The sequence below is a fragment of the Lycorma delicatula genome, chromosome 11, assembly GCF_047948215.1.
Source record: "Lycorma delicatula isolate Av1 chromosome 11, ASM4794821v1, whole genome shotgun sequence".
In the NCBI taxonomy this organism is placed as follows: domain Eukaryota; kingdom Metazoa; phylum Arthropoda; class Insecta; order Hemiptera; family Fulgoridae; genus Lycorma; species Lycorma delicatula.
In genome coordinates, this window is record NC_134465.1 from 23,134,940 (window position 1) to 23,161,189 (window position 26,250).

Below are 26,250 nucleotides of genomic sequence, written 5' to 3' on the forward strand. Positions count from 1 at the left end.
ATGTCAGTAGCTGTTTTGATTGAGTCGCCGTGCCGTAAATTGTCATAAATTTAAAGCTGCTTTTCTCGATAACTAAAAAATATATATTAAAAAAATAAGAAAATTTAATTTAAAATACTGTAAGTGGTTTCTAAATTCAACTTCATCAACGGTTTGGTCGTATTAAAGTTTAGTATTCGTAAGGAACATAATCCGGTTGTTACCGTAAGCAATTAAAACTGCCACTAGATTGAAACTGTGAAACATTTCGTAACTGTAATAATCCTATGTTCTTTCCAAGTATAAAAACTATGTTTATGTAAAATTTCAGCGCAATCTTGAGTAGTTCTTGCATTAAAGAGTAATAGATTCACAGAAAACACTAGATGTATATATATATATATATATATATAATTTTTTAACTGTTTACTATGTAAATATATATATATATATACATAGTAAACAGTTAAAAAATTGGAGTGGCTATTTTTAGCCTTCCCATATTATACTATCAGATTCTTTATACTGACTCTCGGATTTCATTCTAATATTAGGTTGTAATTAACAACATATCTTGTCTAGGCGATCCACATCTGCTACACAAGGATGCGACAAGTATACTCATTAAAAAGATACAACTATCTAAAAATAGTCGAGGTACTAGAAATTATTACTTCTATTGAGAAAAGTATAATTTAATACACTTTTAATACATTTTCCAAAGGGACAAGTATCAATAAAACATGAAAAGCAGTATAATTTATTTCCTTATCGAATAACATATTTAAGTAATGATTTAGAAGATGAAGGTGTGGGTTCTAATAATTAGAAATGATAAAGGGATGTTTTGGGATATATATTCCGTATATGTATATATATATATATATATATATATAATTATAGAGAAGGGATATGTAAGACAGACTTGTTTATTGGATGTTGTATTCAGCATACAGTAAGATTTCATCTTTGACATAGTGTACACAATAACGGGCTTTGAAAGCGATATTCATCGGGGTACTGTAAAGGAGATCGGTCTCTGCTAATTGTACATATTTATGTGAAGCGACTAAATTAATGATTGTAGCAGAGGTGATTAGATGATATTTAGGTAGCTTAATATAGCGGACTGCGGGTCAGGAATTATTATCAGGTCGATAGTAGAGGGGTATTATTATAGTGAGAAAGAGAAAGTACGTAAAGCTCTGTCCTTCTCTTTTGATGTCATGTGTTCACCTATAAATAAATACGTTGTACAGATAATCGCTTGTGTGAGCGTAACAGGGTACGATACTTGTATCTATTTATCTGTATTCTACCTTGAATATGTGTCTAACTATTATCGCAAAATAAGTAACTTAATTAAGTTGTATGCGATTCAGTTTTATAGTATTCATATATCTATAATCTTGAGATACATATGAACACGATATATCAGCCGGAAAGAGGAACTGCATATAATCAAAACGTTATTTATTTTCCTTTCTATCTAATAATTTTGTTTTTTCACATCGATTTTATTAGCTAGTGTAGTAAATAAATACAAATCTATAATAGAGTTCATGTTTTCTAAATATTGTACTGTTAAGAGGTAAACGGGAGATGGCCATCCATAAAGATACTTCAGTCTTATCCCCTCAATACCGCATCTATATTACTAACTATAATAATAGTTGTATTATTTTTTTTGCTAACATAATTTTTTTCTTGTAGTTTTAAATTATGCAGGTCTTTATACTCGTAGATAACCCATAACCAGATATCGTAACCATGTAAAACTTATTGCCATAAGTAAAGATTAACAGGATTTAATATGGGCCACAATGAGATTTCAAATCTTACCTATTATATAGAGACAAAAAAGAAAATTCGTTACTTTCTGATAATCGAATTACGTTCATTGTCGATTTTAAAAATAAAATACTTTGGGTTATAATATTTTTCAGCAAATTAACAAACATTTATCGTTGCGAAAAACAGGTGGGTAGTTAAGTTTGTCTTTTATAAAAGCAAATTAATATTTGCTCACCCGGTTATTCATCACAGTATTTTTCGAATCCGTGGTTCAAAAAACTGAAATTTTACAAGAACCCAGTTTAATAAATATTTTTGATAAAATTCAACTCCCAAAGTTTTAAAATAGGTATCAAATTAAAGATTAAATTTTATTAATTTTCTAAGCAATAATAAAGCTGATAAAAAAAATGGAGCTCTTTATGCTTTTAATTCCTCTTATATTGTTTGCAATATCCAGACACCCTGATTACATTTGGAAATCTTATGTATTACGTACTTTTCACATTTTGTTAAGTTGTACTCTCAAAAATGCTTCAATAAATACTACACAACCGGTTTAACGATTCTTATTATTATTTTCAATCTCAATACAATATGACTTCGCTTTAACGCAACCATTCGGAGACAACTTTTTTACCCGTTATACACTGTTATACGTTAACCGCGTTATTTCGAAGATAGTGAGTGATAAACTGAAAAAAAAAACAAGCTAATATTGTAAGATAATTAAAATATTACCGAATGTTACAATTAAAAATGAGAATATTATGGAATAAAATAAAATGTAAAAAAATAAAAATACAGTACTGAATATGTACTGTTCAGTAATTACATTTTTGTAGGTGGATTACATTTTCACTTTTTTTTGGAACGGTAAACTACGGTAATTGTACAGTATTTCAAGCACTTTCCGTTATAGCCTAATTAAAAATACAGTCATATAATAACCGATTTTAGTTCAATATATCGTAATGTAACGTACTTTATTAGAATAAATTACTGCATTAACACAATAAACTGAATGTATATAAATTAAGACTTAGGTATTGCGTTTCTATATAAATATAAAAAAATTGAAATTTTTTTTAATATTTCATAATAATTACTTTTTTGGGGAACATCGGCGTTATTTTGAACCTCGTTATAGCGGGGTTATTTTGTACGTCAACACGTCGTTATGTAAACATTTTTTTTTTGTTCCTAATATTTAAGTTCCAATTTGTTAACTAATGAACAATAATCACTCCCCCCCCCCCATGACCAAATGAGATAAGGATGATATGTATAGCATGTAAATGAGGTGTAGTGTTGTACAGACTCAGTACGACCATTTATGTGACGTGTGATTAATTGAGCCTCAACCACCACTGTCTAGGTATCCACTGTCTAGTATTCAAATCCGTTTAAAAGTAACTAACTCGTTCCAGATTTAAACCTCAGAACCTTCGACGTCAAAAGTTAAACAAATTATTTGAACTCCAGAATCGTGTTTCTTTATCATAATTTTTGTACACAATTTTAAATGAAACAGCTAAGCCGACTGCTGATTTTTTACTCCATTGAAATTTCCAGCAACTCTCCCAAAGGCTTCTCCATTCCAATGCGTCCATCGACAAAAATACACACAGTAGTAGGTCGTCCTTCTCATTCCGATTTGAACGACACTCCACAGGACTATTGGTCGGGGGGGGGGGAAGTACAATGTATGTGACCGAATATTGGAGAAAGTTTGGGGGGGGAGATGTGGATAGCCTGTTTCGGATAGATACAAGCGGAAATGAAAAAAAGAGGAAATGTAATGAAGATATGGCTTTTGAAAGTTCCCTTATCAACTAGTAAGGACTTAGAATACTAATTGTCAGTCCAAAGAACAAATAAGACTTAGAAAAGTTTCAAGTCCGCTTATATAAACCTTTCGAAAATAATACAAGTCCAAATGTAAACATTCTTGGCAAAAGTAGTTTGGAAAAGAAAAGAACTACAACTGTTTGTAAACGCGGGAACAGCCTTCGCGTCACTTAAAGTAGGCTAACCTAAAAAATAGTAGCCGATTCCCGCCAAACTAACTGATTTACCGCCAAATCAAGCAACAGCTATTACTAAGCTTTTTGTTTCCTGTTTAGCCCGGGAATCACCGACAGGTATTTCAGAGTACGTATGAGTGTAAGTGAAGTGTAGTCATGTACAGTGTCAGGTCGACTATATCTGAGATATGTGATTAATTAAAACCCAACCACCAAAGAACACCGATATCCACGATCTAGTATTCAAACCCGAATAACATTAACTGTCTTTACTAGTATTTGAACCTTAGAACTCTAGAATTCGAAGTCAGCTGATATGCGAAGACGCGTTTACCATTAGACTAACCCGGTAGGTATCTGTTATTAACCTAGTTATAGTGTACATCAAAAGTGACGTCACCTACTAGTTGTTTCTTGTCTTTAACCTAATTAGTTTAATAACTTCAACCAGAATCGAAAAATATTAAAAAATAACAGAAAATACTATAAACAAAGCTGTAAATGATTAAAGCCTTCCGCTCTATAAAAAAAACACTATTAGTTTACTCAATAACCTGTTATAGGTCGAGATACGGCGACTTCACCCTAGTAGAGTAAAAACCAATAAAAACCAAATCCGTCCGTTTTCCGGAAATCAAACCCCACTAAACATGTCCAAAAATCACTATACCAGAAGTTCCAAATGTCTGTACCATTAATAAAGCTAAAGATCCGACCGAAAATATCAGTAATCGCAGACCAAAACCGAACACATGCGAACACCTGAATTACTCAAATTCGACAATATTTTATTTTATACCTGAAAAGGATATAAGATTATTATTGTAAGAAAAGGTTTCACAGTTTCAAAATGGTGGGCGTTTCAAAGTAGTTTGTAGCAATAAACGAATTATATTCCTCGCCGACATTAAATTTTATTTAGCTAATCCGTTAGTCAAATCGAATTCGGAGACCACATGAGTATTTGAAATTAAATTTTAAGCAAAAAAATTTCTTTATCTTTTTTGATAATCTCTTTCACTTATCGAGAAAAGTTTCTTTAAAGATGCCACGGTGTTCAGTGCGGAAGCTCAATCAACACAGCCACTGCTATTGTTACTCTGTGAACGATGCGACGCGATGTGTCGAGATTGGCACCTGGCTCCGGTTACTTGACTAAAGAATATAAAATTAAAAAAACAACAAAAAATCAAAAAGAAGTACTGTAAGGTCACTTCCTCGTGGTGTACGGATAACACTCAGAACCGTACAAAATACTTTTTTCCCATACAAAGGACGGGTAGTCAGCTATAACAAATATTTTTAAGATGGAGGCCGACTATTCTAAATACTGCATACTTCAGATCACTCAAAGTTTCGAATACTGTGCTTACTTGCTTTCAAAAAATTACAATACACTAATAGTTTTACAATATAAACTGAATGGCTTTAGTTTTTATTTATCAGTATATCATTCTTACAAGTAAGAGAATAATGAACACAGTGTGAACCCAGGGTTGCTCCGTCCTCTAACCGGCTAGTAGAAAAGAAAAATAGACAGTTGCTTTTATTATATGTGTGTGTACGAACGCACTCGTTGCTGCCATACTGGACTGGGTTTATCATTGGCTCAAGACCATTTCAATTTGGTTGGCACTGTTTGTTTGGGTTTTTATAATTCCGACTTCCACGGCGCGAGTGGTAGCGTCTCGGCCTATCATCCGGAGGTCCCTGGTTCGAATCCCAGTCAGGCATGGCATTTTTCATACGCTACAAAACTTAATTTTCATATCCCACGCACAAGCTTCAAGCTTATGCGTCAAGCTTATCACCAAGATTATCATCAAGCAAAAGGTATCTGGAGCGACATGAATCCCCATGTTACCTCCAAAGTAGCCATCAACAAAGATTTTCCCTAAACATATGGACAGGTATTTTTAATGACTATCTTTTGGGTCCTGCCATTCTACCAAATCATTCAAATGGAAAAAATTATCTTGCTCGTTTAACCAAAAATCTTCCACATTTTTTGGAAGACCTACCTCTACAATTAAGAGGAAATATGTGGTTTTCCACGATGGAGCTTCAGCACATTTCAGTCAGTCGGTATCAAATTTCCTGCATGAAACTTTCCGTGAAAAACCGGGAGGGCCAGTGCTCTGGCCTGCCCGATCACCTGACTTAAATCCTCTTAACTTCTACCTGTCGGGCCATTTGAAACATTGTTTATTCAATTCGACATTGAGGATCTTCAACAAAGGATCCAAAATGAATTTCAAGCGATTAGGAATACTCCCGGAATTTTTGAACGGTTAAGACAATCTCTCAGTAAAAGACTTGAGACTGGTGGACACTTTGAACATCTCTGATAACTTTTTAACAGTTATTGACTGTTTAATTACACCTAATGTTCTACAATAATTAACGTAAGATTATCGCAGGAAGTTGCTTTATTTTTTTGATTATTAGGTCTATTATTGTGAAAAAATTATTACTAATTTACAATAACTAAAAACAATATTTCCTGGAATTGAACGTAGTGGCGGACATGAAAACAGGTACAAAATTACATCAATTTTCTGCCATAATTCGTCTATTTTTTAACCGATTTTAAAAAATAAAATTTCATTTTGTTCAAAATAAAAGGCTTAATATTTTAGTAAATAATATAAATTTTGATAAAACTAATATTTACGGAGATATAACGGATTGAAAAATAAACATGGCCGCCATTTTGTAATTTGTGATGGTATTTAAGTTCCGATTTTTTTCTAATTTTAAAACTTTATTACCAAGACAAATTACCAAATATTAATGTGATTTGTCCATCCGAACTTGAGATATAAATTTTTATATAAAAATAACAAAATGGTGGTCAGGGGGAGAACGAAAAAGAAAGTCATTTTTCCTAAGGATATTTTTTGATTAGTTTTACAAGTAGAATCCGAAAAAGTAGGGTCAGCCCACCATTTTAGAATCACTCTGTATATATATATATATATATATATATATATATATATATATATATATAAATAAAATTTATGCTTGTTTGAAGGAAATATGTATACTTTTGCGGACGCTTTTATTACTTGTGGTAAGGGTGTCTACAGTGTTGTTAGTTTAGTATAGGCTGTCTTAACACTTTTCTATCATATCCTTTTGGCATATTTCTTTATTACATGTTTTAAAAGAATGTGAAAAAGATGACGTTATATGATAGAGACGGTGTAAAGTAATTTTTATATTATTTTTATTTTTTTATTTTGGGGGAAATCAGCTTTTAAACGATTAAATTAATTTTTAAATCGGCTCAGTGGTTCATGAGATTATTTACAAAAAAACAACAACAAATTTTAATCTCTTATTTATTTAAATTATTAATAAAATTATTATTTAATTTGTGTAAATATAAAAAAAAAAATATTACGATTTCTTTTTTAATAAAAACAAGGAAAGATAAGATAAAAAAAAAGTAAAATAAAAGAGAAATCTAATAATCGCAAATTGCCAGACCATCTGGGTTGTAGTATCCAATAACGGCTAGGAATTGAGTGAGTATCTCTGTGAGTGTGAGAACGGGATGAATATCGTAGTTGGGTATTCAGCAATTTAAGATACATTTCCGTTAAAAAAAAGGAATGTTATATACTGTTTTATTAAAGGACGAACTATTTTTTAATCTTTGAATAAAAAAAGCGTTTGGAAATACTATTCTACAGAACGAATGTAAGAGTGTTTCAACTGTTAATTGAATGAGATTTTATTTTTAGTACTGCGAGAGGGAGGACGAAACTGGAGGGTACCGTTTCTCGGCTACCAATCTCGATGCACCCCATCCTTTTAATCTGCCACCCTTTATCTTTACAGTTATATAGCCGTTATACGATCAGAATTATATATAGTATCATTGATTCCATTTGAAGCTGTTTCTTTAATAAGACGCCTACAGGATATTACGCAATATGTTTTTCCAGTTTTTTAATCATTTTCTTTTCGCTTAGTTACGAAAATTTTTTGTTATAATTCACTTTTTTCTTTATTTATTACGTATAGTTTATTTTATTGGAATTATTTTTTCGTGTTTTATAATTTCATATTCTTAATAAATCTTATGTAGACACCACATGACTTCCTTCTACGCCTATTAAATTACATATACACATTTTTGAAAGTACGTAGAGTTTTATTTCATTAATAACTTCTGGTATTTTTTCATAACTTTTTTTAATTGTTATTATTGAATTATTATTTATAGTAAAAAGGTTTTTTACAATCAGACGTTAATAATTATTAATAAATCAATATATGTAAATTAAAAAAAAAGGAAGATGGTCTTATTCGAATCGATGTGCTTTCCCGTTGTAAGATCCAAATATTTCATTTAATTAAAGTAACTCTGGAACCAATGAAAATAAGTACCACTTATGATCGATAGTTGGAAAGCTCTCAATGAGAAGGACTTATTACCGCAGTTAATAAAAAGTCAAAATCCAAATTTTTTTTGGATTTTGGGCTTTTTTGGACACTTTTGACTTCAGTCTATTGCAATCAAAAGAGGAGGTACAGAACTAGATGTTACAAGAGTCCTTAATCCAAAATTTCAACATCTTACGGCTAATCGTTTTTGAGTTATGCGAGATACACGTACGTACATACATACATACATACATACATACGTACAGACGTCACGCCGAAATTAGTCAAAATGGATTCAGGAATCGTAAAAATGGATATTTTCGTTGAAATTTGAAAACCGAAATTTTTCGTGATCACAATACTTTCTTTACTTCGAACTAGGAAGTAAAAACGTTCTTTTGAGGCTAACACAATCCATTTTTTAAGGAATTAAAAGAAGTAAATATTCTAAATAATGTATATATATATATATATATACAGTAAGGTAAATAAATAAATAAATAAATTTCTTTATGAATTACTTTTAATGATTCATAATTTATCAGAAAACAAATAAAATACCAACAGTCATAGGTTAGCTAGTTTTCGTAAGCTTCGTTTTTAATAAATTGATAATGATAAAAATATGACTTGCAACAAATATTATGTAATACGCTAATCGTAAATTATAATTCTTTGTGGTTAAAATGACAATTTTTTTTCACAAAGTGATATCACAGCGAGAAATATGAAACAGTATATTGTAAAAGTTGTACAAAATAGAATATTGGGGTTGTAAAGTCATTTAATGTCTCTTAACTTTGATTTACAGTAATGAATCGGAAATTAAATGAGAGAAAACCTCTTTTCCCCACAAGTGTTCAATGTGAGCATATTTCGTCATGCGGCACACATCCACCGATAAAAGAGTCCGTCCTATACTCTAACCAGTATGTTTGGAGTAATGGAAGCGACAACTCTTTCAATCTTGTTCCTCAAATCGACTAAATGTGGAAAAACAATCTGTACAAATGTAAAAAAATAAGGAAAATCAGTAGTGGAAGCACAACACGGTTTCTTTAATAAACCCCAAAAAGAAGAAAATCAAATAGGGTCATATCGGATGATCTTGGAGGGTACCTGAAGATGATCTGTCAACGTATTCATGCCAACCGATTCAGCGGTGGGAAAAACTACATTCAACCGATCCCTACAGAGTTATGCTAATGAAAAGACGCACCATTTTTTTGCCAAATAAAATTCTCTGGTATATCTTACAGCCGAGGAAAGAGCCATGCACGCAGAATATTCAAATAATCAACTCTTGTTGCGCTTACTTCATCGAAAAAGATCGATCTGTATAAACTTGCCGTCGAAATATCGCTTACAAAAAAATTAATTTTAGGGAGCCTCGTTCGCATTGTAAGAGTTCAAAGGGATTTTCTAACCCAAGAAACGCATATTATTTACGTCAACTTTTCCACTATAATGAAATGTTAACTCGTCACTAATTATTAAACGATCCAGGAATTCATCAAATTCATGTTGCAACATTTAGAATGTGAATTCAGCACACTCAGAGTAGTCAGTAGTATAATGTGTACCATATACGTGGTGTTGCTATTTCACGGCTGCATTTCCTAACAAATTTTTTAATGCTATGCGTGAATGACTTCCTGACTCTTTCAACAGTTTTTTTCAGACATCTTCGGTCGATCCGTATTTTCCTTTACACAGACATTCAGTCATTTAAAACCGATTATGCAACCGATGAATGTTATTGTCATTCAGATCACGTTTTCATCAGTTTATTTATTTGTTTGTTAGTTGGTTTTATTGTCTGTTCATTATTTTTTAAAATATTTATTTAATTCTTTTGTTTTGTAATATTTAACATTTTGTTTCGTTTAATACCTAATTAAAATTTGCTACATTTTAATATATTTTGCTTTTAATAAAATTAAAACTCTTATGTTCGTATTTAGTTTTTATGGACTTTATTCGTAACTCAAAATAATATTCTCTGCAAGTTTTGGTTAAAACTTTTACGTGTTTACTAGCTGCGGAGGTCGTGCCTACGGCACGCCTCTGCAGCTAGTCCATCCAGACGGGTTGTCCTGTCGAGCGGCGTCTCGGAATGAGATTATTTGGGGTCAAAATATTTTCTTTTGAATGATGAAAATTGGTATAACTAAAGTTAAATTAGAAATTTAACTCTAGAAGTTAATCGGGATTTTCCGCTAGCGATCGGTACATTCCGGTGCTAACCTAAGGAGGACGGACACACACACAGACCCGCATACAAATGCCCTTTAGTAGGATAGGATTACCCATTTCACAAAGTTATTTTACCCAAACGTAAAGTGGTGTACTTTTAGATCCGTCTTTAGTTTTCCCTAGATTTCTCAAAAACTACCAAAAATAAAATACTGTTTCGTGAAAACTAATTAAACTAAATAAAATACTGTTTTGTGTGATATTTTTCGCTAGTCAACACTCACTAACGAAACATTTCCGAACCTACCTTTATATGAACTTTCATCTTTATTTTCACCCTCAGAACATGTTCTGAAAATTTGTTACACTCTTTACGAATAGCTCTTTACACTTTACTTACTTTTTCGTACAAGGAAGTATTGTAATCATGAAAAATCTCGGTTTTCAGATTTCAACGGAAATATCCATTTTGAACATCCCTGATTCCATTCTGACTAATTTCGGCGTGACGTCTGTACGTACATCGTACGTATGTATAACTCAAAAAACGATTAGCCGTAGTATGTTGAAATTTTGGATTTAGAACTGTTGTAACATCTAGTTGTGCACCTTCCCTTTTGATTGCAATCGACTGGCCAAAAGTGACCAAAAAAGCCTAAATTCCGAAACAAATTGGATTTTGGACTTTTTCTCAACTGCACTAATAAGTCCTCAACGAGGACTTTTCAACGATATATCATAAGTGGTACTTATTTTCATCGGTTCCAGAGTTACAGCCAAATAGAATTTTAATTAATGAAATATCTGGCTCTTAAAAGGGGAAGGCACATCGGTTCGGATCAGACTTCATCTCCTTTATTTTGAACTTTTTTTAATTTAAATATATTGATTTATTAATAATTACGTATTAAACGGTGACTAACTTGACTGTAAAAGATTTTCTACGATAAATAATAATTTCCTAATAACAATAAAAAGAAAATATGAAAAAAGTAGAAGTTATTAGAGAAATAAAATTTATCTACTTTTAAAAATGTGTACGTGTAATTTAATAGTACAAGGAAGTCATGTAGTGTCCTTATCAGATTTTTTTTGTTTTTTTTATCTATCTTTTTTTAATAATTTTGGTTAATTGTGCTTTCAAAATGTTTGGAGTCCAAACATATATATTATATTCTATTATTATTATTATATATATATATATATATATATATATATATACACGCGCGCGCGTGGGCGTGTGTGTTTATATAAATCATACAAAGATATTCATAGAAAATACCTAACACCCAATTGTAATAGAATATGTGCGTGTGTGTGTGTGTGTGTGTGTGTGTGTGTGTGTGTGTGTATGCGTGTGTGTGTATGTGTGTATGTATATATACTTTATTTCGTGTTAGGTTTTGAATATCTGTGAATGATTTTTAATCTAACAAATCAATTTAAAATATAGTAAATGTGTATAGGTTATATTTGTGTGCGTTTTAAAACAGTAATAAAAGAATTGTTACACGAATAAACCTTCCATACATACATACACGTACGCACACACACACACACACACACACACACAAATATATATATATATATATATATAATATAATAGCTTTGAGTTATTACTGAAAGTCTCTTGAGAGTTAGGAGAAATCAACAAGCGGTAGAATTCAAGCCGCATTCTTATGAGGGAAGCAAATGTTTGTTCAAGTACAGTTGAAACATGATTGTTAGGAGAGTTGAGAATTCAGAATTGTTAGTGAAAAGGGACGATGATAGATTGAGAGAGAAAAAAGGAATCGATGAGGAATTTATTGATTCTAGGCCAAATCAGGATTCTAGTCCGATAAACTTCATCCCCCCAACTTACAACCTAAACCTTAGGTCTGTGTGAAACACACACATACATTTGATTTTATTCTCATCTACAGCAATCTTTTCTCTTTGAATTTCTCAACAACTCTGACATTCGCGCGTACACGCGCTCACACACACCCTCAATACTTACATTGAATCATATCTATCCGTCATATTTAACGTTTTTCTACAAATTACCGGAGTTTTATTGGACAAGCGTTAACTTAATTTTTTTTATCTTTCTTATATAAAAAACAGTGTTTTACCATTTATTATGAAGAAAAACATTTGTCAAACTTATTTTTTAAAACGGTATTATTATTTTTTAAAAAATAAATTAAGCGTTCTAATATTTCTCCTGCTTGACTCTCTTCCACTATTCAACAAGAAGAAAACGTATATAATTATTTAACAGTTATTTTTCTCTTTTCTATCGTTTTACTTTCCTGGCTTCATAGCTCTAGAGCTATTGTGCAAGATGGAAAGTCGAGTATGATAATCTGTCAAAAAATGGGGTATGGTTGTTTTTTTTTTGCATTTTTTGACGTTTTATGACGTAGGAAAATTGGGGATAATGTTCGTACGTACGTGTGTTAGCGCATTTGAAGCTTAATAACTTTTGACTTAGACATATTTTGTACAGAGATTTGTGTATATAGGGCAATTTGTAGGTAAAAGTTTGGGATCAACATCTCTAGAGGGTAAGGAAGATAATTTTTTTGTCAATTTTCTCAAAATTTTCCAAACATAACTCCACTTTATATTAAACTCAGTACTTACGGGCATGCTTAGCTTATTATTTAAAAAAAATATATATTTCTCAAAATTCTCCCTTACCAAAAATAAAAAATCTGCAATTCTATTTATTGCATATATTTTGTTTGAATTTCATTTTGTCTTCATATGCATAGTAGTAGTGTAGTAATGAACAAAAAAAATACTTTGGGGGCAATATTAGAGTTTAAAAATATAAATTAAAAACTTATAATGATAATTTTACAGTAAAATTTCATTCATAAATTACCTTCACCCCAAAAAATAAATCGTAGGTTATTTTTTGCAAGTATAATTATTTCTCCACTGTATAAGAATAAGTAACTAATGCCAGGAAAGAATTACAACTGTGTTGTCAACGTTTTAGATTCAAAATGAATTTTTTTCTAATATAACACAATAATTAAAGTTTACAGAAATAAGTTATTTTGTTTAGTTTAAACAAATGTGAAAAAGAAAAATATTACGCTTTTTTTCAATACAAGAAAAAAAAACAAAATAAATAGATGCAGGAAAGAAATTTATTCAAGCATTGAAAGTTATTTAAAATTTTTTACGTTCAAGAATCTTCGAATTCTATTTGTGATTATATATTTCTTTTATCTTCCTTAAATAAAACAATTTGTCATATATAAAAATTCTTTCAGACAAAACTTCTTTTTATTTATTTATTTTTTTTTATCGTTTATTGTCTTTGAATATAACATTTCAAAACATTTATATTCCAGAATTACTGTAGGTTTTGAAAAAAAATTTACCAATTTGTTTCGTTTTTTTTTTAATCTGAAGTAACAGTACTGGTAAATCGATTAGTTTTAACAGATGTAATGTAAGTAGATCCAGTTATCTTCATCTGTAGATCTCCTGTTATCTATGGAAGTCAGTTTATTAAAAATTACCATTTTACCCACCTTACTTAATAATACCTATTAATTTGTAGGATTCTATCCATTTCGTCAGACGTTCCAGATGTTAAAAAAATTATCAGTTTTTAAGTAAATAAAGTTAATTATTTTATACAGGATCCAAAAAATATTTTTCATTAAATGTATCGATTAAAACATTATTAAATCTTTTGCTAAAAATTAGAAAGTCATTTTAATTTGTTCGACTATATGTATAATGTACTCATATTTTTTATTTTTTTTGTTTGTATAATTTTTTTTTTTTGTATTTGTTTTCAATTATTTTCCCGTTAAAAAACCAAAATGACTTAAACCCTTCTTAAGAACATCCAAAACGTATATTCAGGATTGTTAGAAAAAATGAGATATGAAGTAGTTTTCTCTTTTCCCCCTAACCTGTTCGTATTATTGATTATCAATATGTTCAGTCTATTTAAATTCAGGTGATATTTAGATCTAGTTATGACAATTTACTAATGGTGTTCCTGTATCGAGTTGACTTTTTTTTTTTTTGAGGATTTTTAGGTCACAGTGAACCATTTAGTCAACTCTGGTTCGTCTTTTTTTCTTGATTGCTTCCCAATACTTCTTCATTCTGTCAGATCTTGCTTTTCTGAGTTCTTCTGAACAAACCCTTGTTGTTTTATTTTCTCTAATTTTAAATGTGGAGTTTGCTTCTTGTAGTATTTTTATATTGTCAGTTTTGTTTCGTAACTCTTCCCTGATTTCTAGTAATAAAACATAATTTGAAACACCACCTAATTCCTTTCTTTCTCTTTCTAACTTGGCATAGCATATTTGTTACTCTTAAGAATAGATATATTCATTTTCAGAGTGAATTGTATTATGATAACCATTAATAAACTTTAATTAATGAATTAAAACAATCAATTAAGTGATAAACATTCGTTCGGTTAGGATTATTATATAAATCTATTTATATCAATCTTTCGATTTCCTTGGTGGAGCGGTAGGTCTTCTTCTTTTATCCGAAAGATTCTGGGTTCAAATCCCAGTCAGAGATTCATATCTCATCTATCATAAAAGCAACTGTAATTGTACAATCAGCCGGTTTTTTGCTAAGGCTAAATAAAAAATAAAAATAATTATTAAAGAAAACAACATTTTTTTATTGTATACGACAGTCATTAAAGAAAAAATGAGAATTAGTTTTAAGCAAAGCATTAATTTTAGTAATGAAATACTGAAACATTGATTTCAAATATACTAAGGAACACTTTAGTCTTTTATTGAATACTTGCGCCACTGATTATTATAATAAATACAAAAATAGGCAGTTTGGTTTCTTTATAACAACACAGACATGTCTCAACGGAAAAAAAATGATTAAATGTCTCGAACGGAAAATATAAGATAAGATTAAGAGATAGGAGATAAGAGTATAAGATAAGAGTCCTCGTCGCATTAACATAAATTCAACTCTGCATCTGCATCTATAATTTATTACATCCGGTTACCTCGATTCAGTTCGGTGCGTTTATCGTGAAAGCAGTTTAATTTAGCTATCGACGTTTAATATGAATGCTGTAGTTTTCCGATAACGAACACGATCCATTTGAGTTCCTGCAACTGCGTGACATTCTATCAGGAATCCGGACGTATCCCGACGAACTCGTTATGCGTCTTTGCAAAAATGAAGATGTTATATGTTGCAACAAACGTACTTGCATTACTTATCGAAAATCAATATGCGTGTCAGTACGTCGCTAAAACATTCGACCTTAGCTGCTTGAACCTTCATAGTTTTTTATACAGTTAAGCGTTCGAACTGTCAAGTGTTGATCGGTGTCATAGCGAATCGGATACGGGTCCGAATTTAGTAGTCGACTGGAATAATTTCATTTGAGAGGTGTTGACTATTTTGAACAACATAATTAAGGTAAAATTGGGGGGAAACAGTAAATCGCCGAAATCGATGAGAAGGCGCAAAAATAGGTTCTCGAGGCGCAAAAATAATACCGATCGCGTCTACCCGCAGCAGTGAGTTTTCGGTGGCATTTATCATGAAAACGGCCAGTGTTTCGTTATGAAAGTTGCATACGATCGATTCAAACTCTGCTGATTGCTATCAAAGACAACTTTAATGACCGGAAGCTTATTGTTTTCGGATTCCCACAGTGCGTACCAAACCAATGCGCTGCTAACCGAAAGGTTCTACTATTATACTCTGAATCATCGGTTGCATTTTGTTGATCCTCACAACGGTACGCATACTCAAACCGTAAAAGCTTGTGAAGGCCGCTGAAATTGTGAAAATACATAGCAGAGGGGAACCGTCAGGTACCACATGGAATCTTGCTTCGTCAAATTCATGTAGTGTCGCACGGTAGGGAAGAAGAACCTGTTCCAGAAAGTACTCGATGTCATATGGGACACCTTTCTCTTTTTTTTCTGTTTTAGCCTCCGGAACCACAGTAAGGAATTACTTCAGACGATGAATGAGGGTGATATGTGTGAAGGTAAATGAAGTGTAGTCTTGTACAATCTCAGGCCGACCGTTCCTGAGATGTGTGGTTAATTGAAACCCATCCACCAAAGAACACCGGTATCCACGATATAGTATTCATATTCGTATAAATGGAAGTGCCTTCACTAGAATTTGAACCTTACAACTCTCGACTTTGTAATCTTATGATGAGTTGGAGGTGGCTATGTGGGACACCTGACCACCGAATGTTGCCATTATCAGTCAGTAAATAAATTTTCCGTGATCTTTAACTAAAAGTAATGCTGTAGCTCCTTGAAAGTGAATAAAGAAATTCGGTTAAAGAATCAGCGGATTTGAAAGGAATATGTGGTGGTGTCGGTATTCGATAAAAGTACCATGCAGGAAAATGTACAGGCTGTGTAATATTAGTCTGTATAATTTTTAAACATAGAAAATATTTATGAAAAATCATGGTACAATTAACAAAGAAGCTAAATATTTCAGTACCAAGTGTAAAAGAAAAATAGAAAACCAAGAAATTTCTGAATTATAAATATTTTTGTCAGGAATAAAATATTTATAAGACTCAAACTAAAAAATAAACTTGTTTTAATAACAATACAACCAGATCTCATTAATTCATAAACATTTCAGAAGGACATTGTAAAAAACGATAATTAAAATCAAATTCTTCAATCTTATATATTCTATATATATAAAAATGAATGTTTGTTTGTTTGTCCCGTATGCGTTTCTATACCATTCATCCGATTGGGATGAAACTTTGGTGAGATGTTGTGCGCACGCCTGCGAAGGTTTCTAAATTAACTTAAATCCGCTAGATGGCGCTGGGATCGAAATATTTTGAAAAATTGTATTTATGGTCCGATTTGGCTCGTTTTCAGAATATATTGGTTACGTGAAAAGAAATATATTTGCAAAAAAGGAACCCGCTAGATGACTTTGGGGTCGAGATATTTATGAAACAAACAAATATACAAAAAGACTTTCTTCTTCCATATATATATATATATATATATATATATAATAAAATTTTCGTATATGTGTTCGCTATAGACTAAAAAACTACTGGACCAATTTACGTGTGGGTTTTTGCAAAATGGTCCGGGTTGATCGGTGTAGGTTTAAAGCTATTGAAATCTTCGATCTGACCAGTAGAAAGAAAGTTAGGGGTATTTTGAACCGACTACTGTGCTTGAAGTTTAGTTAGAATTAAAAATGATTGGTAGTGGTGTTTTAACAATTGGATTTATTTACATTGTGACTTTCATCAAATGAAAGGTTCCGTAATGTTTTGTAAGTTTGTTAATGTTAAGTATTAATTGTGATGATTTTACAGCCATTTCATACTTTCAATTGTGTTCATTTAATTTGTATATATATATATATATATACGAATCTAGCAATAGCGAAGCATTGCCGAGTCTGCTAGTATTTATTAAATATCTGTAATTGAAAATCATAATCAAGAAGATATAATAGGAGTGTGAGTAATTGAGCGTGATTGAATGTTTAACCTTTCGTACAACCTCTCTGAAATCTCTTTAAATATAAAACGACTGCATCAGTTCGTTCATTGATTAAAATTTATTACTGTTATTTTATCTACTGACCTCAAAATTTATTTCTTGAAATATTGATGACATATTTTTTTCTTGATGATAGAGCATCATTTATAAGCTTGGACCTTGTGCGGGGGATAAGGAAACGGAATTATGTAGCAATGAAAAATGCTATGCCTGACCAGAATTCGAATCCGGGACCTCCAGAATAAAGGCTGAGACGCAACCTCTCCGCTTCGGAGATAATATTTTTTCAGTAATATTATTAAAAACAATTTAAAAAAACACTGTACGTTACCTATTAAAAAAATAATAATTTGTAAATTGATTTTAATTTTCAAGATCTCTTTTTTAGCTTTAAGTATTATTTTTTTTAGTTTTTAATTCTTTTTGATTAAATAACCAAATGAAAGGAGATAAATGAATGAAAGAGATCTTGTTCTACTGAAACGAAAATGTCAAATAAGAAACAAAAAACTGTGGCATAGTAAAATTTTACAAACCAGTATTTATAATTAGTTGCAGCCGGTAAGACTTTTCCACTTTTATTTAAAGTTTATTACAACCGCAATCTTTATTGGAAATTTGGTACTGACACATTGCCCGTAAAAAGATTGCGTCTTATTGGGAATGCTAATAGTGGTCATTTCAATATGTATTTGCCAGATTTAGAAGACAACATTTCACAAAATTCTTCTTCAACTATTCCTGTTAGAAATAATAAAAAAGCAACATAATAAGTAAAAGCAACACTCCAAAACATTCAATAAATATGTATAAAATTCAAGTATCGCGTTGACGAGGCCGCGATTGGTAACCTGCTAGTTATGTTATAAAACATTCAAATTTCATTAATAAGAAAATAAAAAAGATTTATTAAGTTTTATTCATAACTTGCCATAATTCCCACAGTCTGTGTTCAAATAATAAAAAGAAAACAAATTTTAATGTAATATAAAACATATTTTTTGTTTTTATCAAGCGATTCTTAATATATAAGTCTTCAAAGAAATACTTTTCTTTCGTGACGCCTACAATAATAATTATATCTGTTTTATTTAAAAGCAGTTGTTTTTTTAACAGTGTAATTTAACGACGTATTTATAAAATGACCAATACAAAAAGACTATGTTATGATGTTATTTGTGACTTTTATATTAATTTTAATGAATGAAAGAAACGTTAATTATTCTAAGTATAATGTGCTGTTGTATTATAATTATTGTTATTTATATTGTTGTTTTTAAATGATAATTGTTCAAACGAATTGTCGGGGTTTATGAACTTAAAAATTCATCACAGTCTTATATCGGTTGTGTGGTGAACGTAACATCAAATATTTTGTCTATACAGATTGGAGATTGTGTTTATTTACGTTTAGGCAAATGGATATCTCATTGTTATTACTTATTAATTTTTAATTAAGTAATTGGATTTTGTTTAGTTAAAAAAGTTTTTTTTTTGTACTTTCGCTATATTTTTTAGTAAGTTTTAATATTTGCTATTTATAAATTACATGTAAGAATAAATAATTAAATATTATGTAATTAGTATAAAAAATATGTAAAAAACATTTTAAAAACCACTCTTATATTAAATTCAATAAAAAGTAGAAAATAATTTTAGAACAGTATCTCAGAATGGATTTGATAACAAGCTTTGATGGTGTTAGGTAAGATTATGTGAAAGTCATACCTTCAAATTAAAAATTTGATATTTTTTCCGTTTTTTCATATGCGTGATGAACGGCCTAAAGTGTGGGATACAAAGATTTGTACTTTGACATGAGCACTTCACTCTTTAGGCCATTCATCACGCATATGAAAAAATGATCAAAAGCATCAAATTTTTAATTTGAAGCTATGACTTTCATATAATCTTACATATCATCATCAAAGCTTGTTGTCAAATCCGTTCTGAGATGCGTAACTAAAATTATTTTCTACTTTTTATTGAATTTAATATGAGTGATTTTTAAAAAGTTTTTTTTTACATATTTTTTATTTTGTATTTTTTAGTCTTCATAAGTTTATACTTTACGCTAGCGCATAGGTGTGAGCGATCTTTCGAAGTTTTCATGTCTCCAATTTCCAATACCGCAGACAGCTTTAAAAGTTCATATATCTTAAAATATTATTGTATATACTCATATATACTTGATCGGAGCAAGTTGGAGAAGTCGTGTTTTTTGTATTTGATTCTTGCCATAATCTAGATGTGTACGCAGTAATTTATTTTTGGATTCAGCATATCCTGCTCGCACACGGCACTATTGCAAACACGGATAATTCTTTCGCTAAGAAAATATTCATGTAAACGAGTTTTCATAAGTTCAAGCGGCGTTTTTTTTTCACATAGCAACTTAGATGCATCTTAGCGACTAGAAATGTTGCTAAAATGTGTTGTCATCTGGAGCAAACCTGTATGAAAAATTTCGAAAGCGCTTCAAAATTCGACTAAAAGGTCGGTACCACCAATCTCACATAGTCCAATAGCAAGTTAATATAAAAGTGGTTGCCTTAAAAAAAAAAACTGCACTAAAATTAAAAAAAAAATTATTTTTTTAATTAAAAATCTTTGAAAATATCGCTAAATTTTCGGTTTTTAAATTGATTTAATTTCCGAATAACCAAGATCCGTTCGATCGAAAATATAACCAAAGCATTAAACAGCTAGCGCTTGACCCGTTGATATATACGCCGTTTTTTTTTTTTTTTTACCTCCGGATCCATCGTTAGGAATTCTTTAGAGAATGAAGATGAATGATTTGTAGCGTATGTGAAAATGCCATGTCTGACCGGGATTTGAACCCGTCACCTACGGATGAATATACGCCGTTTGAATCGTGATAATCGAACGAGCGGTTGCCGAGATATTACGGCGGCACCCCATCACACCCCCTCCCCAATTTCCGAACTGCGCCCCGGGGCGCTTGAAAATTATATCATCCGATGGGTACCACTGGGAACGGATGGTGGTCGTAAAAATGTTTCAGAGCGCTAGAACCTACCGTTTTTGAGGTATTTGCGATTTTTCACCCGAAAATTCTGATCCGGTTAAAAAGTAATAAGTTTTCCCAAAAGTTCAGTCGCTACTGTACAGAATTTGTGGTAGCAACTGTATATCCTAATTTATATCTCACTTGTTTATAAAACCATGTAAACGAGGTTGCATAAGTTTAAGGGGCAAAATTTTAGAGCGAATGGATAAGCGGAAGTGCTTCAAAATTCGACTATAAGGTTCCGTAACATGAATTTCACGTACATAGTCTAAGAGCGAGTTAATATGCGGTAAAAAAAGGTTATGTTGCTTCTATACGGATTTGAATACCGGGCAGTGGATACCGGTGTACTTTTACGGTTGGGGTTCAACCAAATTAAATAAACTAAATTAATTAAATAAACAACTAAATAACTAAACTTTAATAAATAACTAAATAAAATAATTTTTTTCCGCTTTCATAAATATTAATTCTCCGAAGAAGTAATAACATTTTTAATTTATTAGAAATTATATATCATATTAGATAATATTATTGGAAAATAAAATTCGTTGAAGTATAAAACTTGTACTTTTTTCTATATATCTTTTTAAACTACATATTTCTGCATTTATCTCTGTATATTATTATATTTGTGCACCGTCAAACGTGATTGAAAGAAGAAAACCTGATGCGTTGTAACGGAATGAAGAGATACGTGATTTTTTGTTTTTTAGGATAAAAGTGTTTACGCGAGCACTTGGAGTTTTCCAGCAGTTTCAATCTGATGCGGTTGTTACTAAACCGTTCAGCCTATCGCTGTTTGTTCTGTTATTTGCACTTTTACCTTTTATTTCTCCTCCTCATACATTCTTATTTTCTATCACCCAACCATCAGCCCCTAAAAAAAAGAAAAAAGTGAAGGCGGCAGGTGAATTTGTTACTGTAAATCGCTTGATTTTTATCTCTCAATAATATTAAAATTAGGGGATAAAAACCAATGATCAGAATAAAACAATTTGAATTCGTTTTTTTTTTTTTTTTTAGATTTAGTTATGTTTGATTTTTTCTCTAACTTTCTTATTGGTAATCTCTTTAAACATTTTTTTTCATTGTTTAATTCACAAGTATTTTTATAAATATTTTCTTCGATTGGATCGTATTTTCATTTATTGAAAAGCACATTTTTTATATGCAAATCGTTATATTATGTTTTTAATTAACTTAATCTCTTATATTTCACTGAATTCCTTTTGTATTTTTTACTTGATATTATAATTTACTGCAGTAGTTATTGAAGCCTGCACGTGGGGATATGGAAGTGGAATGTTTTAGTTTGAAAAACACTATGCCTGATCAATATTCAAACCCGGGACCTCAGGATGAAAGGCCAAGATAATACCACTCCGCTACGGAGATGCAATTAAAACTGCTTAATTAATTTGTTTTTTATTTATCTTATATTACTCTTTTCAAATGTATTGTTTTTTCTTATCTAAATTCTTTATTTTAACGTTTTTTTTAATTTTATCTATTAATTTTATTAATTAAAATCTAATAATGTGTTAAAAAAAAGATGGTACACCAATATATAATACGAAAGGTAAAGTCGATAGATGGGTGGAATATATTGAAGAGTTATACGGAGGAAATGAATTAGAAAATGGTGTTATAGAGGAAGAAGAGGAAGTTGAGGAGGATGAAATGGGAGAAACAATACTGAGATCTGAATTTAAGAGAGGATTAAAAGATTTAAATGGCAGAAAGACTCCTGGAATAGACGGAATACCTATAGAATTACTGCGCAGTGCAGGTGAGGAAGCGATTGATAGATTATACAAACTGGTGTGTAATATTTATGAAAAAGGGGAATTTCCGTCAGACTTCAAAAAAAGTGTTATAGTAATGATACCAAAGAAAGCAGGGGCAGATAAATGTGAAGAATACAGAACAATTAGTTTAACTAGTCATGCATCAAAAATCTTAACTAGAATTCTATACAGAAGAATTGAGAGGAGAGTGGAAGAAGTGTTAGGAGAAGACCGATTTGGTTTCAGGAAAAGTATAGGGACAAGGGAAGCAATTTTAGGCCTCAGATTAATAATAGTAGGAAGATTAAAGAAAAACAAACCGACATACTTGGCGTTTATAGACCTAGAAAAGGCATTCGATAACGTAGACTGGAATAAAATGTTCAGCATTTAAAAAAAAATTAGGGCTCAAATACAGAGATAGAAAAACAATTGCTAACATGTACAGGAACCAAACAGCAACAGTAACAATTGAAGAACATAAGATGGAAGCCGTAATAAGAAAGGGAGTCCGACAAGGATGTTCCCAATCTCCGTTACTTTTTAATATTTACATGGAACTAGCAGTTAATGATGTTAAAGAACAATTTAGATTCGGAGTAACAGTACAAGGTGAAAAGATGAAGATGCTACGATTTGCTGATGATATAGTAATTCTAGCCGAGAATAAAAAGGAGAAACAATGAACGGCATAGATGAAGTCCTACGCAAGAACTATCGCATGAAAATAAAGAAGAACAAAACAAAAGTAATGAAATGTTGTAGAAATAACAAAGATGGACCGCTGAATGTGAAAATAGGAGGAGAAAAGATTATGGAGGTAGAATTTTGTTATTTGGGAAGTAGAATTACTAAAGATGGAAGAAGCAGGAGCGATATAAAATGCCGAATAGCACAAGCGAAACGAGCCTTCAGTAAGAAATATAATTTGTTTACATCAAAAATTAATTTAAATGTCAGGAAAAGATTTTTGAAAGTATATGTTTGAAGCGTAGCTTTATATAGAAGTGAAACTTGGACGATCGGAGTATCTGAGAAGAAAAGATTAGAAGCTTTTGAAATGTAGTGCTACAGGGGAATGTTAAAAATCAGACGGGTGGATAAAGTGACAAATGAAGAGGTATTGCGGCAAATAGATGAAGAAAGAAGCATTTGGAAAAATATAGTTAAAAGAAGAGACAGACTTATAGGCCACATACTAAGGCATCCTGGAATAGTCGCTTTAATATTGGAAGGACAGGTAGAAGGGAAAAATTGTGTAGGGAGGCCACGTTTGGAATATGTAAAACAAATTGTTAGGGATGTAGGATGTAGAGTGTATACTGAAACGAAACGACTAGCACTAGATAGGGAATCTTGGAGAGCTGCATCAAATCAGTCAAATGACTGAAGACAAAAAAAAAAATAATCAATTTATTGTAGGTAAAATCTCAAGTCGTTAGATTAATTCACTCTTTAAAAAAAATTATTTTAATTATATTTAATAAGACAATGAAAGGAATTTATGTGAAACATTACCTATTTTAACCATATATTTGATATTTTTTTAAAAAAATAATTCTACCTAAAACTAACTTACCGAAATAATTTTTGTTAAAAGTATTTTATCCGTCGAATTTATAAATGTATTATGGAATCATAATAGTTTCAATAAATCATTCTGCATATTGACGAAATTTGAAATATATATTACAGTATAATCTGAAATCCAAGTCTTAAGTATTTAATTCTAAAATATTAAATATATTAGTATTCTACGGCAGTTTATTTACGCGGATGTTTTACTATTTTTAATACTTCTAATCAAATTTTATATTTGATTAAAACGTTAAATAAAATCAAAAAAGAATCATATTTTTCAAGAAAAGTTAAAATAAACAGATGTTGACTTTTTTAGCGGATTTTCTAAAGAATATGGTAATTATTACTGTGCTCGTTCACGTTTATATACATATATATGTGTATGTATGTACATATATACATACGTATGTATCTATGTTTGTAGCTAAAAAATTTTGAAAATGTTTTGGAGCATAAGTTTGTCTTTTAATTACCAATATATGTAATTTCTATGATGATAAATTAATTTTTTTTTGGTATGAAAAAATACCAAGCCTGCCGCAATTCTAATTCAAAATTTATATATATATATATATATATATGGAAGAAATTTATGGCACATTTTGAAGTAATTATGTGTCTTTTTTCATGTCCTTTAGTTTACGTTGAAATCGACGAAATATTAATTGTTTTATTCATTTTTAATTCTAGTATTGAAAATTAGTATACAATTAAGTAATAATTTCTCACAATAATAGACCTAACAATTATGATGCAAAATTACAACATCAATTTTTCTCCCATAAGTCGTGTATTTGTTAATCGATTTTAAAAAGTAAAATGTCATTTCGTTCAAAATAAACGACTTAATATTTTAGCGAATAACATAAATTTTGATAAAACTAATATTTATGGAGATATAACGGATTGAAAAATAAACATGGCCGCCATTTTGTAATTTGCGATGGTATTTAAGTCCTGATCTTTTACTAATTTTAAAACTTTATTAACAAAAAGCTTACCAAATATTAATGATTCGTCTATCCAAACTTGAGATATAAATTATTATATAAAAATAACAAAATGGAGAACCGGAGGAGAACGAAGGAAAAATTGTCTTTTTTCCTAAGCATATTTTTTGTTTAGTTTTACAAGTAGAATCCGAAAAAGTATTTCCAGCCCATCATTTTAGAAACGCTATATATATCTGTGTGTGTAATTTTATTTGTTCACAGAAAAAACTAACTATACTATATTCAAAATAATATATTGTTTTAATATAATTAATATATTTAAATTCTTTCATCACATCATAAAGAAAAGATAGGACAGCGTTTTTCATATGAACTCATTTAACTCTAGAAAATGAGAAAGCCTATTACAATATTTCTTCGTACATGTAGAAGTATCCTGTGTTACTAACTGAAATTCACGTTTATACTTTAATAAAAATATAAAATCTGTCTAGTTATTGTGATATATATAAATATACGTAAAGTTATATTCGTAAAACTTTTAACAAAGTAATTTCTTTGGAAGGAATCCAAGAATTTAACTTTTAACTGTATAAATACGACATATATTTTCTTAGTTTTTCAGTAGAGTTTAAAAGACATTTTAGGTCAGCAATATATTAAAATCTACCATTAGAATCTGGGATATGTACTCAGTTCGTAGTTTCTTAAATTTAGCTATCTACTTTGTTAGCTTATTTGACATTAATACAAAACTTTGAAATTTTCCCTTTCTTTTTATTTTTTTTTATTTTTTAAGTTCGTTTTTTTAAAATAAGTAATTTTCCCTTATTTATTATATACTTCATGACCTAAATTTTAAATAAAAAATTTCTTTGTCTTACTAATGAATTAAACGTTAATTAAATGTATTTACAAGAACGTACACTCTCTTTCACACGATACATGCATAATGTACTAGTGAAAAAAAAT

The 26,250-nt window shown here is 30.5% G+C and overlaps 1 protein-coding gene across 5 annotated transcripts in view; it reads left to right on the top strand.

Annotated features, from left to right (window-relative positions):
• Positions 1 to 26,250, top strand: part of LOC142332330 (venom carboxylesterase-6-like) — a 107,076-nt gene that overhangs the window by 21,766 nt on the left and 59,060 nt on the right. Inside the window, exon 1 of one of the 5 annotated variants that reach the window (XM_075378705.1) lies at positions 19,279 to 19,437. The exons of the other annotated variants lie outside the window; for them this stretch is intronic. The gene's annotated coding sequence lies outside the window, so the exon portion shown is untranslated. Of the gene's footprint in view, positions 1 to 19,278; positions 19,438 to 26,250 lie in introns of those variants that run through there. 5 annotated transcript variants of the gene reach the window in all.